Source organism: Chiloscyllium plagiosum, unplaced genomic scaffold (assembly GCF_037043375.1).
Source record: "Chiloscyllium plagiosum isolate Xiang-an unplaced genomic scaffold, Cpla_swu_hap1 HiC_scaffold_23, whole genome shotgun sequence".
Classification (NCBI taxonomy): Eukaryota; Metazoa; Chordata; class Chondrichthyes; order Orectolobiformes; family Hemiscylliidae; genus Chiloscyllium; species Chiloscyllium plagiosum.
The window spans coordinates 54,598,051-54,616,383 of record NW_028270161.1 but is presented as its reverse complement, the minus strand read 5'-3'; the positions used below and the strand labels follow the sequence as shown (position 1 = coordinate 54,616,383).

At 45.4% G+C, this 18,333-nt stretch overlaps 1 protein-coding gene and 1 pseudogene across 9 annotated transcripts in view; one reads left to right on the top strand and one right to left on the bottom strand.

The window, feature by feature from the left end:
* sox5 (SRY-box transcription factor 5) overlaps positions 1–18,333 on the top strand; it is a 375,057-nt gene that overhangs the window by 310,790 nt on the left and 45,934 nt on the right. The gene's annotated exons all lie outside the window — the stretch shown is intronic.
* Positions 5,421–5,992, bottom strand: LOC122561581 (large ribosomal subunit protein uL6 pseudogene; annotated as a pseudogene).

The window sequence follows — 18,333 nt, the reverse complement described above, 5'->3', positions numbered from 1 at the left end:
TTGATAAGAGAAACCTCATATTGTGAAACAATGTCAGCTAGACTTAGTGTTCCTCCACACACCCTCTGGGTACTGGCACTTTGTAAACTGTTAGAATGAGATTGCAGAGAGAGAACTGGAAGGGAGCAGAGTCTTGAGAGAATGTGTCAATGGATCAAACTGTGAATAAAAAGTTCTTGCAGAATGTTCCATGCACCCGTGCAGTAACATGTTGGGAAAGTAACTGGAGGTCGAACCCCACATGTCCTACTAAACAGTGGCTACCCATTCTCGAAATGCTGACCAGAAGTTAACCCCAGGCTGAGAAGCTCTGGTAGTGTCCCCTCCCAGGCCAAGTGGACAGGAGGAGTCATAGTTTAGTGAAAAGTGCAGCCAGCCACAGTTCTTCATGAATATCTTCCTCTGTCTTCGGCACGATTGCTGCTCTGTGATAGAGGCAGTGCTTCATCAAGCAACTAGTGGATTCTGATGCTGCAGTGCATTGACTGGTGGCACAGGCAGATACAAAACTACAGCAATCTCATCAGTTATACTTCCACCTGTTTGTGGTAATGCCCTACTGTGAGCCTGTACTCCAACAACCTACAGTCACACTTTACTGTACTACTCATCTCCAACTGCCCTGTCTGACTCTGTTGGCAATTACTGTAGAGTTAAAGAATCATTGAGACATAGAGCAGGAAACAAATCCTTTGATCCAACTCGTCCATGCCAACCAGACATCCCAAATTCATTTACTCCCATTTGTCAGCATTTGGCCCATCTCCCTCTAAACTCTTCCTTTTCATATACCCATCCAGGTACATTTTAAGTGTTGTAATTGTGCCATCCTCCACCACTTCCTCAGGCAGCTCATTCCGTACATGCACCACCCTCTGCGTGAAAAAGTTGCCCCTTCCATCCCTTTTAAGTGTTTCCCCTCTCATCTTAAACAGATGCCCTCTCGCTTTGGACTCTGGGAAAGGGACCTTGGCTATTTGTTCCATCCATGCCCCTCATGATTTTATAAACCTCTAAGGTTAGCCTCCGACGCTCCAGGGAAAACAGCCCCAGCCTGTTCAGCCTCTCCCTATGGCTCAATCCTCCAACCCTGGCAACATCCTTGTAAATCTTTTCTGAATCCTTTCAAGTTTCACATCTTTTCTATAGCTGGGAGACCTGAACTGAATGCAGTGTTCCAAAAATAGCCTAAGCAATGTCCTGGACAGCTGCAACATGACCTCCCAACTCCTGTACTCAATGCACTGACCAATAAAGGCAAGTGTACCAAATTGCTTGACTTGTGCCCATTCCACAACAAGTTTTAATGCAAATTGTCATCCCTCTGGCTATTGCAAGAAATGTTCTTTTGTGCTGGGACTCACTGTTGCATTTGAGCTTGGGAAAGGGGGTCAAACAGCTAATCTCGGGGCAGGTCTGCACTACAGTACTTCTGGTTCTTGTGCATTCCCTGATGAGGTCTGTCATTTTTTGATCTTCTGATCTCACTCTGAGAGCAACCCTCCATCCATCTGGTTCACATATGTCTCTGAGGGAAGGAAATTTACCATTGTCACCAAGTCTGGCCTGCATGTAACTCCAGGCCCACTTGCGGTTGATTCTTAACTGCCCTCTGAAAGGATCTAGGAAGCCTGTCAGTTGTATCCAAGAGGAGTATTTACCATCATCTTCTCAAAGGCTGTTCTGGATGTCCTCTATAAACTCCATCTGCTATGAATAAATGTGGGGGAACATTGCACGGACAGTCGTAGTCATAGAGTTATGCAGCACAGAAACAGACCCATTGGTCCAATGCCGACCAAGTTTCCCAAACTAAAACTAGTCCCACTTGTCTGCGTTTGGCCCATGTCCCTCATTTTTCAGGTGAAAGATTAAGACTCAGACTCATACAATGATATTCCGTCCAAATTCACAGGTCTGCCAGGTTGGCATTAATGGTCTTTAATGGATGCAGACTTTCATCCCCATTTAAGTATCTCCCCCTTGCACAGCCTGGAAGACTTTGTCAGTTCTGATCGACGCTGGTCCGGCTGTCTTAGCATTTACTCCAGTCAATCTGTATCGTACATCACGAGCGAAGCAGTGATTTTGTTCAGCAGTCAGCTTAGTAAGCCAGATCCAGACAGAAGAGTTCAATTACAGCTTTCCACAGAATGACAGACTGTCATTAATCTTTAAAATATACAGTCGAGAGTTTTGCAAACGTTCCGCTTATTTTGTGAGCCGAATAGGGACACTCTTGGTGTGAAATAGGTAAGTGGGTAGTGTGCGAGCTGAAAGTATGTAGCATCTTGTGGCTGCTAGTTGTTTCTCAAGCACAGTAGAAGGATTTAATACTGAATATTATTATTAGGGGACCCCATGCTACGTTTGTAAAGTGTTTGCTTCCTGATGTCAGCGTTGTGGATATTCGTGATTCTTTAGGGAATGAAAATTTCAAGCAAGTCATTAAAAAAAAATTAACAGGAATGTCAGGGTTTCAGCTAAGGACAGTAGCTAGGGGTTTAAGCTGTTCAGACCATGCAGACAAGTACAAAGTGATGTTTCCACTGAAGAGATCCAGTTTGAATGATAAAATGAAGGTGATCTGAATAGAGCTTCTAACGTAATAGATGGGTAGATTTTCTTAAAAGAAGGATTGCATGGAAACTCAGAAAAAGGGAGGAGGTTTGGAGCTTGATTGAACAATTTTCAGTACATGCTAGATCCCGGACTCCATGAGGGAAGCAGAGATGGTCAAGGATTATGGGCTGGGTGGAATTCTTTACCCCAGAGGGCTGTGGCGGTTGGTTCATTAAGTACATTGACAGTTGCTATAGACATATTTTTAATCAGGAAGGGAATCAAGAAAAGTGGACTTGAGGATTATCAGATTGACCACTACCTCTTTGAAGGGCAGAACAGTCTGGAAGCGCTTAATGGCCTACTTAGAATCCCTGCAGTGTGGAAGCAGGCCATTTGGCCTATCATATCCACACTAACCCTCTGAAGAGAATCCCACCCAGATCCACCACATCCCTGTAATTTCTTGTGACAAACTCACCTAGCCTGCATATCCCTGTACACTACTGGGCAATTTAGCACCTAACCTGCGCATCTTATAGACTATGGGAGGAAATCCATGCAGACATGGGGAGAATGTGCGACTCCTTGCAGAGAGTCACCCGAGGCTGGAATCGAACCTGGGTTCCTGGCAGAGTGAGGCAGCAATGCTAACCATTGAGCCATCATGCCATCCAAGTTGTGGGATTTCAGATTAGTCATGAACAGCGAATGACCTACGTCTGCTCCTCTGCCTTATGGAAAGATATTGAATGGGCATTGAAAGGAAACAAACTTTCAGGATTATGTGGATGGAATTAGGAATGCAAATGATTAGTTGGCTCTGCGAGTAACATGCCACAGACTCAATGGATCGAATAGCCTCCACCTGGGCCCTGCGATAACTCCATGAGCTTATGGCAGGCTGACATAGCAGTGCCGAAAACAGAAGTTGCTGAAAAAGCTCAGCAGGTCTGGCAGCATCTGTGAGGACAAATCAAAGTTAACGGGTCCACTGACCCTTCCACAGAGCAGTGTGCTTGGATTATGAGGTGATGGATGGAGATTGGGTCCCTGTGTGCAACACATGGAAAGAATGAGGGAACATGGTATTTTTGCATATCAGCTAAAAATACAGCCGCTCAGCTAATTTTGATGATGACACCAACTCTCGCAGCATTTCCTGTTTTTAGCAATGATCGAAGGGGAAGTCCAGTTCAAGGAAGCAGCCTGGTGGTGGTAGGGGAGTTCACAGAGAATATGTGAAGCAGCTACTCCTTTACCTCCCTATTTCCTAAATCCTGGCATTTATTCAAAGTATGCTTTGGACCAAGGTTGGCTTTCGCAATGGGGCAGTGGTACAAATGAGCAACAGTAAAATTTATCTTCCCACAGTTGGTCAGGTTACGTTCGGGGGAACGAATGGATTCTGAAATGCTGCCTCATTATGGATAATTATGCAAAGCGAGAGACAGATAATGGGCTTGCATGTCACTGGCAAAGTGTCCCTCTTTGAATAACCCAGTGACTGCTGTAAAGGATAGGAGTTGACCTCTCTGTTGCAGTAACAGTATATCATATCAGATCTGCCGTGGCTTAGGAAGCATCTTGTATCTCGCCAACCGTTCCAAACTTCTATTTCCTGCTCACGCACTGTCCTATTTGGAGGTAAATGACAAACTCCACAGAGCGAAACAAAATGGCTCATTTATATTGGTAGCTGAATTATTTTATCCGCAGCTGGGTAGTTTGACACTGTCGGTTGGGAAGCTGTAAATTCACACCTTTTAGTAACTGTGAAACTTGCCTGTATTTCCCTTGCAAAGAAAAATATCTGCCTACGAGCAGTTTGCAGGCTTCATATATTCAAACTGTTAAATCAATCAGGCACTTCCTTTTTTTTTCTTCACCCCTCAAGATCTGTGGCAGGAATTTGCATCTTGTGGTTTAACAAAGGATCTATTTGTAACAATATTTATTCCAGTGTCGTGAGTCCGGGCCCCTTGGTGTTTCACTTCAGCGTCGGCTGTGATAGTTCTCATAGCTACTGCTTTCAGTAAGACCACTGAATTCAGCTTGACAGTGACCAGGGTTGACTTAATGTGGATGTTTAATAAAAAGCATGTGAGTTCCCGAGCTAGTTACAAATGGCAGTAAGTACCTCGGTGACAGCCCTGTAATAATTTCACATCTATCATCATCTTGATGCACTGGTAGCTCCCTGACGGATGAGGCGGCTGAGATTAACCCTGCTTTTTATAGGCTGTCATTCTGGGTGGTATATATATATATATATATAAATGACTACTGCAGGGCTAGTGCCTTAGACACCTGAAGCTTTAATCCCATTGCTGACTGTTTGGGCAGGATTTCACTTCCAGGGACACACAGGGAATCTCCACATCTTGCATGCCCTGCTGACTGTGTCTGGGAGCGGGTAGTGAGGGGTGTTAAATCACAACAGCCCACTTACATCCAATTCTTACAAGAGATTTTGAACGATGCACAAAGCCCTCGCTTTAAGCCATCCAAGTCCTGAAGGGTATGAGAAATAACTGCACAAAGGCTGGTATCCCATCACCAAGTCACCCTTTATTTACTCGTGCACAGTACACTGGCTGTGGGCAACCAGCCAGCTCAGAGTCAGGCCCCTGAACTGAGGAGATTCTAAATCACCTGTTTTTTAAAAATTTTATCAAGATATACAAAGTACAGTCAGCAATGAACAATACACAGCAGTTTACAAGAAACAGCAACTTACAGGGAAACGGGTGGCAAGGTCAAATCTCAAAGTCCCTCTCCTGTTAATTTTTTTTTTAGTCCATAACATTTATTAGTCCATCATAATCTGAGTTTTAAGCATCACAAAGAGCTGAGTGTTAATCATTGAACTGTGGAACAACAGTGGTCTTTTCATTCACATAGATGCCATCCAGGAACTTACAAGTATCCTTCTTTTTCATGACTACTGCTTGTTCAAAAAGAACAGTGGAGTTTGACACCAACTCAATGTCGTTTCCCTCAAAAACAAGCTCATCTTTCTAGGCCTGGGAAACTATCCATGAAACACCTGGCTCCATATGGACTCCCTACGAACATACTTCTCTCCAAGGAGGTTACAGATTTCTACTAGAGATCCTGAATCCTGAACAACCACATCATTGGGAAAGTGAGCAGAGACTGATCTCCTCTTGTAACAGAAGCCTCATGTGACCCCCCTTGGTCATATCCTGTACATGACTACAGATTGTCCGCAAAGTGCCCAGCTCTTTTCTGTTACCCCACCATTTGTCAACTCAGGGCTTCTTTTTCTTCCAGCCAAGAAGGCTGGGTTCTAGGTTAATGTGATTAAATTCTCTGCGCAATATCTCTCGAGGCCCCTTTACAATATCTCTTCACATCAATGCCATCAGAAGTGGTCAGCAACCTGATCGCTGAGAACCGTCTTCATTCCCGCTCAAGCTGGAGGCAAGGGAAGAAACAATAGTCTGAAACTCAAACAGCACACTGAGTCGCTTGCTCAGCAACATGACACTTGCGAGAAGTTTAAGCAATGGGCTTTCAATACAACACGCAAGTACCACTGGGGTTTGAACCTGGCATCTCCTTTTAACTATACTGGCATTTTAAGCAAATAAGCCGCTGTTTTATTTGTTTTACACAATGAAAGACAACAGGTGTACAAGTCTTTATTCAATTTCCACCACCAGGAAGAAAGGAAACACCTCAGTGGCCAGTGACAAGCAGTGCCCTTCACATCAAAGGGCAATGCAGCATGATCTCCTGGTTATATTTTTTACTCTCTTACTGAGGAGACTCTCAATCTCCTGATTAATGGTGCTACTATATTGGTGAGTCAGGGCTTTCCTGATTGGCCCAGGTTAATAACCCCAATCAGGGATCTCATAGCAAACAAGGCCCACCTGGTTCGAATCATTACAGCATGCATAAGGAAGACTTGCACTTATACAACAGAAGCTGGTATGGTGCACAGGGAGGACATTTAGCTTAGCATGTCTGCATCAGAACACTAATTAGCACGCTATTCAAAAACAGAAATTGCTGGAAAAGCTCAGCAGGTCTGGCAGCATTTGTGGAGAGAAATCAGAGTTAATGTTTCAGGTCTGGTGACCCTTCCTCAGAACTGGTAGTAGCTAGGAAAATGTTGGTTTACACACAGAAGATAGGGTAGGGGAGGTGGGGAGTAAATGGTAGGTGGGGATACAGAGAGAAGAGCAGTTGGACAGACAAAGGAAGGGATAGCGATCGAGCTAGGAGGGTCAATAGCTATTAATGGGCTAGTGACTAACAATGGGTTGTGTATAATAGCAGATAATGTGGTAACACGGCCTGGTGTGTAGGATTGGGATAAGGACATGGGAGAGCTCAAGCCCTAAAGTTATTGAAGTTGATATTGAGTCCAGAAGGCTGCAGGGTACCCAAGCAGAAACTTACACTCTATTCATGTCTCTTCCATCAATGATGTCCTCTTGAAGTGTAGTCACTCAGTTTCACCAATTCTATTGATATTCTGCGCCAAGGTATTTTAAGAAAATATTGCTAAGGGGATCTGCCAGTGACAGTAGAGATTCAGATATCCAAATGTTTGCAAACAATTGTTTTGATGAGTTTCTTTTCAACCAGGCAGCAATCCTCTGGGCTCCAGAAGGGCACCTTAACTTCCCCGTCCTGACCTTACTCCCCCTTCCCCAACTAGGGTCCTTTTGGACAACATTCCCGGACTGACTGATCCCAGTACTGTTCAGAACCATCCTCGCACCTCCCCAGTGGGCAGTTTCATCTAATACTCGCCAGCCTCAATGTCAGCTATATCTCAATTCCCACGCACTCACCCATCTCAGAGACAGACAGGCCGGAGTTCCAAACCGTTCTGTACATAAACCAGGCTCGTACTGCCAAGCGCAATACTGAGGGAGTGCCACACACTCACTGTCTTTCAGGTGGATCTAAATATATCCCATTTTAGGAAGAACTGGGGAGTTCTCCATGGTGTTATTGGCATTTGTAACCCCTCTACCACCTACATCAGAGCTAATTCACCAGAGATCCTAAGACAGCACCTTCCAAATGCAGAATCACGACCATCTAGAAGGACAAGGGCAGCAGATACATGGGAACACCACCCCCTGCAAGTTCCCCTCCAAGCCACTCACCATCCTGGGACTCAGCAATATATCACCGTTCCTTCACGATCACTGGGTCAAAAGCCTGGAACTCCTTCCCTAAAGGCACTGTGGGTCTACCTACAGCGCGTGGACTGCAGTGGTTCAAGAAGAGCACTCAACAGTCACCTCCTCAAGGGGCAGCTGAGGATGGGCGATAAATGCTGGCCATCTGGTGCTCAGATCCCATTAATTAATTAAAAACCGGATTATCTGGTCATTAGTGAACCAGTGCAGCAGCTCCCACGGTTGCCTTTGTTACAAATTTACCACATTTTATGGACTATATTTGTGGCATTTGGAAGCCCCAACTCTCCTGCATTCCAACTTGGCCACAAATTCTCCAACGTGAATCAGCAGCTAAAAGACATTTGTAAGTTCAAGCGAGTCCGTGCAATCCTGTTTTCAGTGTGTAGGACCTGACTGCTTTGCCTTCGCAGTCTCTCTTTAAACCCCAGAGGTACACATTCCAGCCCACGGGGATAAGGTACAGGGATATGGAGTTCACAAATAAGATGGGGGTTAGAGGCAATGCGAAAGCAAGGGGTTCAAAGTGTGAACCCTGGAGGCATCCCTCCCTAGGGCAGGTGAAAATAAGTGTGGAGGCCACAATGATCCAGTGATGAGAGGGGCATATTATTATGAGTGAAACTCAACCATGGATTCCCAAGTTTTGCTGGAGATTGTAGGTTCACTCAATCTGCAAATCCACCCAAATAATTGCAGGTCTTAGAGGATTAATTTGCAAGTACAGGCTGCGTACACTTGTAGGACCTTGCATGTCTGAGATTGAGATGTTCGAAAAGCACAGCAGGTCAGGCAGCATCCGACGGAGTATTCCTGATGAAGGTCTCTGGCCTGAAACGTCGATTCTCCTGCTTCTCGGATGCTGCCTGACCTGCTGTACTTTTCCAGCAACACACTCTCAACTCTGATCTCCAGCATCTGCAGACTTCACTGTCTCCTAAGGTTGTGATGTGCTTGAATGAAATATTTAAATTAATGAGAAAAGTTGCTTTGGCTGATATGGAGAAATCATTTCTCATCAGCCTGTTTAGTCATGAGAAACCTCCAGGCAGGTAGGATTTAAATTTGGACTGACAGGCCCAGAGATAGGGGCATACCATAAGCCCTTGGGAACAACAAATACAAACTACTCCATCTGGGACGAAGGCTGAGAACAGAGCTAAGGAAAACGGAAATTGCTGGAAAAGCTCAGCAGGTCTGGCAGCGTCTATGGAGAGAAATCGGAGTTAACATTTAGTCGAAACGTTAACTCTAATTTCTTTCCACAGATGCTGCCAGACTTGCTGAGCTTTTCCAGCAATTTCTGTTTTTGTTTCTGAATTCCAGCAGCTTCAGGTTTTTCTTTAATAACACAGCTCAAGATAGCAATCAACCCAAAATCCTTTCAAACAAGGAGCACTGGTAATCTGGAACTCCCTTCCCAAAATGAAGGATGCAGATGTTGGGCGCGAGCAGTTGAAATTTCCTAACACCGAGATTCAGTGAATCCTGACAATATAGAAGCAGGCCATTCAGCCTGTTGAGTCTACACTGACCATCTGAAGTACATCTCACTCAGACCCTCTCCCCTATTTCCCATAGCTAATCCACCCAGTCTGCACACTATGAGGCAATTTAGCATGGCCAATCCACCTAACCTGCACATCTTTAGACTGAACACCCAGAGGAAACCCACGCAGACAAGGGAAGAATGGGCAAACTCCACACAGACAGTCACCCAAGGGTGGAATCGAACCTGGGTCCCTGACGCTGTGAGGCAGCAGTGCTAACCACAGAGCCACCGCGATTATTGTTTTCTTTTTGGTAAGGGTATGAAGGGATACAGAGAAAAGTAGGGATGGTGGTGACAGGGCAAAGGCAGGGAGAGATAAGGGTTGTAAACTGTGAAGTTGACCTATACTGGACAGCAGCCAGAGGGGCTGAATATAGAAATGTTATTCCAGTCACTGAAGCAGCTAATAAATGTCTCGAAAGTGATGGCCAGAGGCCACAAAGGTTGATTGTTCTGGCAGGGCTGCTAGAAGGATAAAGGAGTCAGTCCATTACACTTTCCCAAGCTGCGGGGAATTTGGAGTGACATCTGTGCCAGAATATGCCAGGAGTCTGAGGAATGGCTCACTGAGAGCAGAAGTGATTTGGAGGTGCCGGTATTGGACTGGGGTGTACAAAGTTAAAAATCACACCAGGTTAGGGTAGATGCTGTGAGCACTGATGTTCAAAGCAGAGCACAGCAGAGTGGCCAGCCAGGATGTTGGGGATGCTATTGCTGATGTCCTACGTTAAGCTTGGTTGAACTTATCATAAACCATGGCATGGCCATATAACTGCAGCTGACAAACTCAATGGTTTGGGCAAATTACGAACAGACGGTAGATTAAATTCAACTGAAATCCCCATCACCTGAATGGATTCAAGAACTTAACTCTCTTTGATTTACTAAGATTAATTGCAGGTCAGAATAATTGTCCAAGCAGGAGGAGGCCATTCAGCCCCTTCAAGCCTGCTTTGCCACTGAGTTAGTTTCAGAGCGACACAATTAATTTTCCCAGCAGACTGTCAGGTTGGACTGCACATGAGCTGAGTGCAAGCAAACTGTCTCGGGTGGTTATCCCTTCAGGGACCGTCTTTCCACAAGCTATAATTTTCGTTCATCTTGACTGAAAAGGTACTACATAAACTGTGAGAGATTGGGTCAATGTGTAAGAGTGTCGGTCTCAGCCAGGGTAACACTTGGGGACCCATTTAACTATTGTGTAAACCTGATTTCCATCGCAACTGAACACACAGCCTAGATGCTGTGGAGAATTTTGCTTTGTCTTTAGACTAAGTGTAAGGCTTTATGACATTGGAGTAGAATTAGTCCATTTGACCCATTGTGTCCGCAACACCATTCGATGTATGTCAACCCCATTCTCCTGCCTTGTCCCTGTAACCCTTGATCCCCTTACCAAACCGGAACCTCTGACTCTGTCTTAAAGACACTCATTGATGTGGTCCCCATAGCTCTCTGCAGCAATGAGTCCCATAGATCCACTGCTCTCTGGCTGAAGGCAAGTAGAAAAGAGCAAGGGATTTTCACCCATGGGCAGGACAGTTTACCCCATGTCAGACATTCTTCTCAGCTTGTTCATAGTCATGAACAGTGAAATGCTGTATTTTAGCAGTGGGCAAAAAGGAAGTTGTACCCAACTATGAAGATGGGGTGGCATGGTGGCTCAGTGGTTAACATTGCTGCCTCACAATGCCATGGAACTGGGTGGGATCCCAACCTTGGGCGACTGTCTGTGTGGACTTTGCACATTCTCCCCGTGTTTGCACCTCTGGGTGCTCCAGTTTCCTCTCACAGTCCAAAGAGATGCAGGTTATGTGGATTGGCCATGGGAAATGCAGGGTTATAGGGTAAGAGGGTGGGTCTGTGTAGGATGCTGCTCGGAGGGTTGGTGCAGACCCGATGGGCCAAGTAGCCTCTTTCCCCACTCTAAGATCTTTCAGGCATTAAATGCCGAGAGCAGAAATTAAAAGGCAATCAGATAGCACCTCCCTCTCTGCAGCCCAGGAGGGTCACCCACCCTCTGCTCATCACCCTTAGAGATGCCGGAGACCAGGTTTTAATGACTCCTGCTCAGAGGTTTGCTTTTCAACTGTCCAGGAACGAAGGCAAGTTCACCAAACATTGCAGCTGGGTCCGCAGGGACTGACCGGACCTCCCAGTCACCGCCCATTTCATTTCCCCAACCACTCCCTTTCCGACATGACCATCCTTGGCCTCCTCCAATGCCAAAACAAACCACAGCTCCTGTTGGTGGAACAGCACTTTATCTTCCAATTGGACAGGCTATAGCCTGGAAGACACGGCAGTGAGTTCTCCAATTTCAAATAACCTCCCTTCCCATCCCCCGACTCCCTTCCCAGTCTCTCCCCATCCCTCCCACTGCTCCCTGCTGCCAACCGGATTCATTCCTCCCATTGACCAACCAGGTCGTACCTTTACTGTCTTCACCTATCCCCACTTCACCACCCTGCCCCCAGCACCCCCTTTATCTGCAGCTCCCCCCGCATGTGCCCCCAGAAGGGTTACACCTGAAATGTCGACTTTTCCACTTCCTGATGCTGTCTAGCTTAAAACTGGAATTCTTCCAGCCTCCTGCCCATCCTACCACATGAGGGCAGTCTGATTGGAGGTCGCTGTCGAGGTTAATGCCCATTGGTGGCTCGACAGAACCTGGTTCTAATGCCTTAAGAGGATGCTACCCTCTGTACTGCTGTCCAATCAATGCCTCATGCTCCAGTAAAGAATTGTGAGATTCCCACTGCAAAGGAGACTCATTTAGAAGAATGTGGGGGGTCGTGGGGTGGTGGGAGGTGGAAGGAATCTCATAGAAACCTATAAAACTCAAACAGGACTAAACAGTGTGAACACAGGAAGGATGTTCCCATTGATAGGGGAGCCCAGAAGCAGGAGGCACAGTTTAAGGATAGGGGTAAGCCATTGAGATGAGGAGAAATTCCTTCACTCAGCGTCACGAATCTGCGGAATTCTCTACCACAGAGGCAGCTGAGGCCAAGAAGTTGACTGTTTTCAAGGAGAGCTAAGGAGATGAAAGGGTATGTAGATGTAGCAAGAACAGAGGACTGAGTTAGTTGATCAGTCGTGATCATGTTGAGTGGCAGAGCAGGCTCAAAGGGATGAATAGTCTACTCTCTTGATTTTGATGTGATTTATTATTGTCACATGTACCGAGATACAGGGAAAAGTATTGTTTTGCATGTTAATCATACCTTACATAAGTATGTTGGGTTAATAGAACAGAGTGTAGAGTATAGCGTTACAGCTACAGAGAAGGTGCAGAGAAAGATCAGCCCTAATATACGAGAGGTTTGGTAACAGTGGGGAAGAAGCTGTCCTTCAATCTGTTGGCATGTGTTTCCTGCTCCAATTTTTCGATGTTTTTTGATGTTTCTATGGCTGTCACACAGGAGGTTGAGTGCTGGACATCTCTAGCGGCCTGGTGCAGTCATTGTCTGTCTGTTCATTGCAACTGCCAAAGCATCACAGTGGGGTAGCTTTTCTCCACCATTTGAACCATAAAAGGAGCTACAACACTCAGCAGTCCCTATACCATCAGCGCACTGACCTCTCATCACAACTTGGCGAACCTATGCCTCCAATGGTTCTTCAACAAAGGCACGCATGGCAGATGTTCTGAGTTTGAATACCTTTCAAGTTTAGAGGAAAGTGGATACTGCGGATGCTGGAGATCAGAGTCAAGATTAGTGTAGTGCTGGAAAAGTACAGCAGGTCAGGCAACATCCAAGGAGCAGGAGACTCGTCGTTTCGGGCAAAAGCCCTTCATCAGTCCTTTTAAGTTTAGCCCCACTTGCCTGCCCTCATCATGTTGATAGTCTGGGCTATTTGCTAAGTGAGTCCTCCCCCTCAGCACTGAAAGCATTTAACAACAATAGGCCTGACTGCATCCCAATGAGACTTCTCATACTCTGATCAACACAGCGCAGCATCACCCGAGCTGTTTAGTGTTTGCCTAAGGAAATGGCTTTGTTTTTGTAAGAACCAAGTAACTGAAGGTATATGTGTACTTTCCAGAGCTTGGAGGAAGAAGTGTACTCCGCCGGGTTCACGCCTCATATCTATGGTTGAGTTTATAAAGGCATTTGCTTCCTGTTTTTGCCCGTAGCTGGAGTACTGCTAACAGTTTTGGTTTCTTATCTATGTAAAGAGGTACAGGCACGGGAGGCAGTACACAGAAGGTTTGTTAGGCAGATCTCGGGGAGGGAGTGACTACCTTATGAAGAAAGTTTGTGTAGTTTGAGCTGTACTCATTGGTGTTTAGAAGAAAGAGAGCAGACCTGTTGAAACATAGAAGATTCTTAGGGTGCCTAACAGGGTAGACATGGAGAGGCTGTTTCTCCTTGTCTAGTACCAGAGGGCATGATTTCAGAATAAGGGGTCCCTATTTAAGACAGTGATGAGGGGACATGGCTTCTCTCAGAGCGTTATGAATGTGTGGAATTCTTTACCACAGAGGGCTGTCAAGACTTGGTCCTTCTGTGTATTCGAGGTTGAGAGAGAGACACATTGTTGATCAGTAAAGAAACAAAGGCAGGGGGTAAAGGCAGGAAAGCAGAGCTGAGGATGATCAGATCACACTCGATGGGCTGAACAGTCTACTTCTGCTCTTATGGCCTGACAAGATTGCAGCCGCTATTGTAATTCCTTTGGGCTATGATGTTAATGAATATTCATGACATGCTAATGAATGTAAAAAGGGGAGGTGATGGCCTCGTGGTGGACTATGAACCCAGAGAGGTGAAAGTGAGGACTACAGATGCTGGAGGTTCCTGACGAAGGGTTTTTGCCCGAAACGTTGACTCTCCTGCTCCTCGGATGCTGCCTGACCTCCTGTGCTATTCCAGCACCACGCTCTCGAATATCAGTCCAGAGATCCAGCGAATGCTCTGGGGTCCTGAGATTGAGTCCTGCCACAGCAGATGATAGAATTTGAATTCAGTAATAATCAGGAAATAAGATTCTAATGATGACCATGAATCTATTGGCAATTGTGAGGAAAACCCACCTGGCTCACTAATGTCCTTTCGGTAAGGAAACTGCCATCCTTGCCTGGTCTGGCCTACATGTGACTCCAGACCCACAACAATGTGATTGACTGTAGACTGCCCTCTGGGCAATTTGGGATGGGCAATAAATACTGGCTCAGCCAGTGACACCCACATCCCATGAATAAATAAAAAATGGGTTCCCAATGATTCTGCCTGAACAATGTGGAGAAATTGATAATATGCATTTACCCTGTCATTGGGAAACAACATTCTTCGAGTTGCTTTTTGTACATGGAATTTTCTTGTATTGTTAACTTTACAGTAGGGATCTGGGGTTGGATGTTATGAACCCTGGTTGCCAGAAGAACCACAGCCCCATCTCATCACAGGTCATTTTGCCAGATGAGGGCATGGTACAATTTTGCTGGCTCCCAGTCAGAGTCATAGAACTGAAGATCACAGAACCAGAACCTTCACTTTTAGAATTAGAATTACAATCCCTGCAGTGCAGAAGCAGGCCATTTGGCCCTACGGGTCCACACTGACCCTCCAAAGAGGGTCTCACCCAGACCCATTCCCCTACATCTATTACTCTACATTTCCCCTAAAGTATGCACCTAACTTACCTAGCTTGCTATGTTCCTGCACTCCCTTGTGAACTGAAACAGAAATACTTGCATGTTGTCCATACTGCCTCAACCACAGCCAGGTCTCTCAGCCTCTCTGTCAGGGCCACGTGGAGATCAAGTCAGCCAAGAGGATCGGTCTACCTCTGCAGTCCTGCTTGCTGTCCATGTGGACTGGGGACCCTCATATGGTCTTGTAACTAACACTTAACCATAGCCGAGAAAACCACAGAGTAGTCAAAGTCTCCGGTGAAGTGTTTTGGGACATCTGGGGGTTGTTTCAGTCACCATATAAACGAAAAGTCTTTCTTTGGTGGATAGAACAGCACTGAAAATTATTATCTAATTATTAGTACATCATGTAAATCGTGACTGAAACTAGGGCTGACAGGACAAAATGGCAAGCCCCAGTCTGAGGGCTTGAAAGTAACTTTGCAGTGCATTGTATGAATTTGAAAGAAAGAGGGAACAACATGTGCCTTCCATTGTACTCATGGTAGCTCAATATGCTCAGCAGCTCAAGAAAGGGGTAGATTTTTACCCCTAACTGCTGGCAATCCCAGAAGGGCCTCTACAAGGCCTGCTCTCACCTGGGAGATCAGATGTGCTTTCCAGATGATCAACTCCATCAGGTTATCATCCAGGGCAACAAATTTAAAAAAAAAAATATCGACCAACAAGAATTTCGCAAGAACGTGACAGATAGGAGCAGGAGTAGTCCATTTGGCCCATCTAGTCTGCTCGCCTTTCACAGTTGGTGTTGGGCTTCCAGTCCACTTCCTGACCTGATCCCACATTCCTTGAGAAACCAAAGATCAGAGTGTCCCAGCCTTAAAGCTATTCAATAATGAGGCCTTCACAGCCCTTGCTGCTTCCGGTCCTCACATTTCCAATCCCTAGAGTGAAGCAATTATCTCCTCATTTCAGTCCTTAATGAATGTCCCTTTACCTTCGCATTGTGCCCAGGATTTTAGATTCTCCAACCACTGGAAATGATCTCTCAGCCCCGGCTCTACTGACCGGCTTCTGAGTCTCGAGTGTCCGCGTGCTCCTCATTTTCTAAGCTTAGACAATATAATGCCAAGGTTAGGTTGCACAAACAATACTAAGATCAATGCCTGGTTAAGTTTTTGAAAGGTAGATAATTGATAGCTGGTTTGTATTCTTTTGACTATAGGGATGCAATTAGCAAGCTTTCCTTCACAGCAAAGGGAAATATCCAACTGAGTCTGCCAAAGCGATGTTGAGAAACATCATTGAAAATTTCTAACCTGAGCTTGATTGATCTTTGTCAGAACTCACACGACGCCAGGTTATAGTCCAACAGGTTTATTTGAAACCACAGGCTTTCGGAGCACTGCACCATCATCAGGTGAACTCCGTGGAAGCAGTGGTTCACCAGGGTTAGTCCCTGGGGTGGCAGTTATGTCTAATGAGGAGAGATGGGGATTCTGGGTCTGCGTTCCAGAAAGTTTCAACAAACGTATGTTGACTTCAGTGAAGCTTAAAAAATTCTTTTTTAGTGGGGTGGGGGGGTGGGGAATCCCAACTGAAGTATCTAAAACCAGCAGGCATCATCACAAGAGAAAGGCTAAGTCATAGAGTTATACAGCATTGGAACATGCCCCTTGGTCCAACTCATTCATGCCGAGAAAGTTTTCCAAACCAAACTCTTCCCATTTGACTGCGTTTGGCATGTATCCCTTTAAACGTTTCCTACTCAGGCACCTATCCCACTCTCTTTTAAATGTTGTAACTGTACCTGCATCTACCACTTCCTCTGGCAGCATCCTCTGTGTGAAAAAGTTTCCCCTCAGGTCCCTTTTTAAATCTTTCCCCTCTCACCTTAAAACTATATCTGCTGGCTTGGAAGTCTCCTACCCTGAGGAAAAGACCTTTGCTATTCACCTCATCTATGCCCCTCCTGATTTTATAAACTTCTACAAGGGGACACCTCAACTTCCAGATAAAAAGTCCCAGCCTATCCAGCCTCTCCTTATAACTAACTTCCAGCCCTGGTAACAATCCTTGTAAGTCTTTTCTGCACCCTTTCAAATTTAATAGTGTCCTCCCTGTGTCAAGGCGACCCAGAACCGTACACAGTATTCCAAAAGTGGCTTCACCAATGTCCTGTATGGCCACAACAGGGTGTCCCAACTCCTATACTCAATGCTCTGGCCACTGAAGACAAATGCCTTCTTCACCGGCCTGTCTACCTGTGATGCACTGGGGACTCAGATGAGGAGAAATTTCTTCAGAGAGTGGCAAATGTTTGGAATTCTCTACCCCAGAGGGTTGAGGAAGCTCAGTCATTGAGCACATTCAAGTACTGCTTTACAATACCAGCTGAGATTAGGTGCACAAGTCCTGAGTGTAAAGCAGGAGGGCTGCCAACCGTGCGAGGAAATGGAGGGAATCCACCTGGAAATGAACCCTAGTCCAAGATGGGAGAACAGCCTTGTATCCATCCACTATCTTTTTGATGAACAATTTGTCTTGCGAAGTCAATCTCCATTGCCTGAACAGATCCCCTCCCCTGCAATACCTTAGCACCGCACTCAAAGTGACAGCTTTAGCAGGTTAGCTAACAATGAGCATTATTCAATAATGTGCATCCGAAACAAAACTGCCACTATGTCTAAAAGAATGCTAAATAACATCTGTGGCATCAGTATAGTCCCATTATTCAGTCAGATGGCATTAAACCTAATGGACTCAATGAATTTGAACAAAGGTCTCATAAGTACAATTACATCTCCCAGTCCTGTCAGTAGTTCCATTTGATGTGTCAAATACAGCAAACCTTTTATTAAGTAGCATCCATTGGACTGGGAGTGTGCTGGTTGATCCAATATTCGGTTGATTAAGAGGTCTGTGTAATCAATTTAAGAACACATGCTGAGTAATAGAAACATAAATGCAGGGGGTATACATATCACTGTTATACTTTATTTACAGCATAAATCACTTAAATGAGAATGCAACTTTGCCTTTAATAAAACTTACAGATAGAGAGCCCTCTCACTTGCACCCTAAACTGACTACTCGGATATTTCAGAGACCACAATAATGCAGTAAACACCTGATATTTGAGAAATATAATTCTGCCTGGTTTAGAGAGTGCAGGTTCATAAGTTGCCAGTTCAAACAAAGTACTTCTACTGTCCACAGTGCAAAGCAACTTGCTCGTTTTAAAATTCTTTCTTCATTGGGATTGGAAGGAAGGTATGAAATGGCGAAACACAACAACAGGGGTTCATAGAATCGATCAGATCAAGGCAGCCCTGAAACCATTGGGAGCTGAATTGCACTTCAGGGGTGGATACCAGGAATTGAGACATTTTCCAGGTCCCGAAATTCTTCTGGGTCTACCAGTTGAC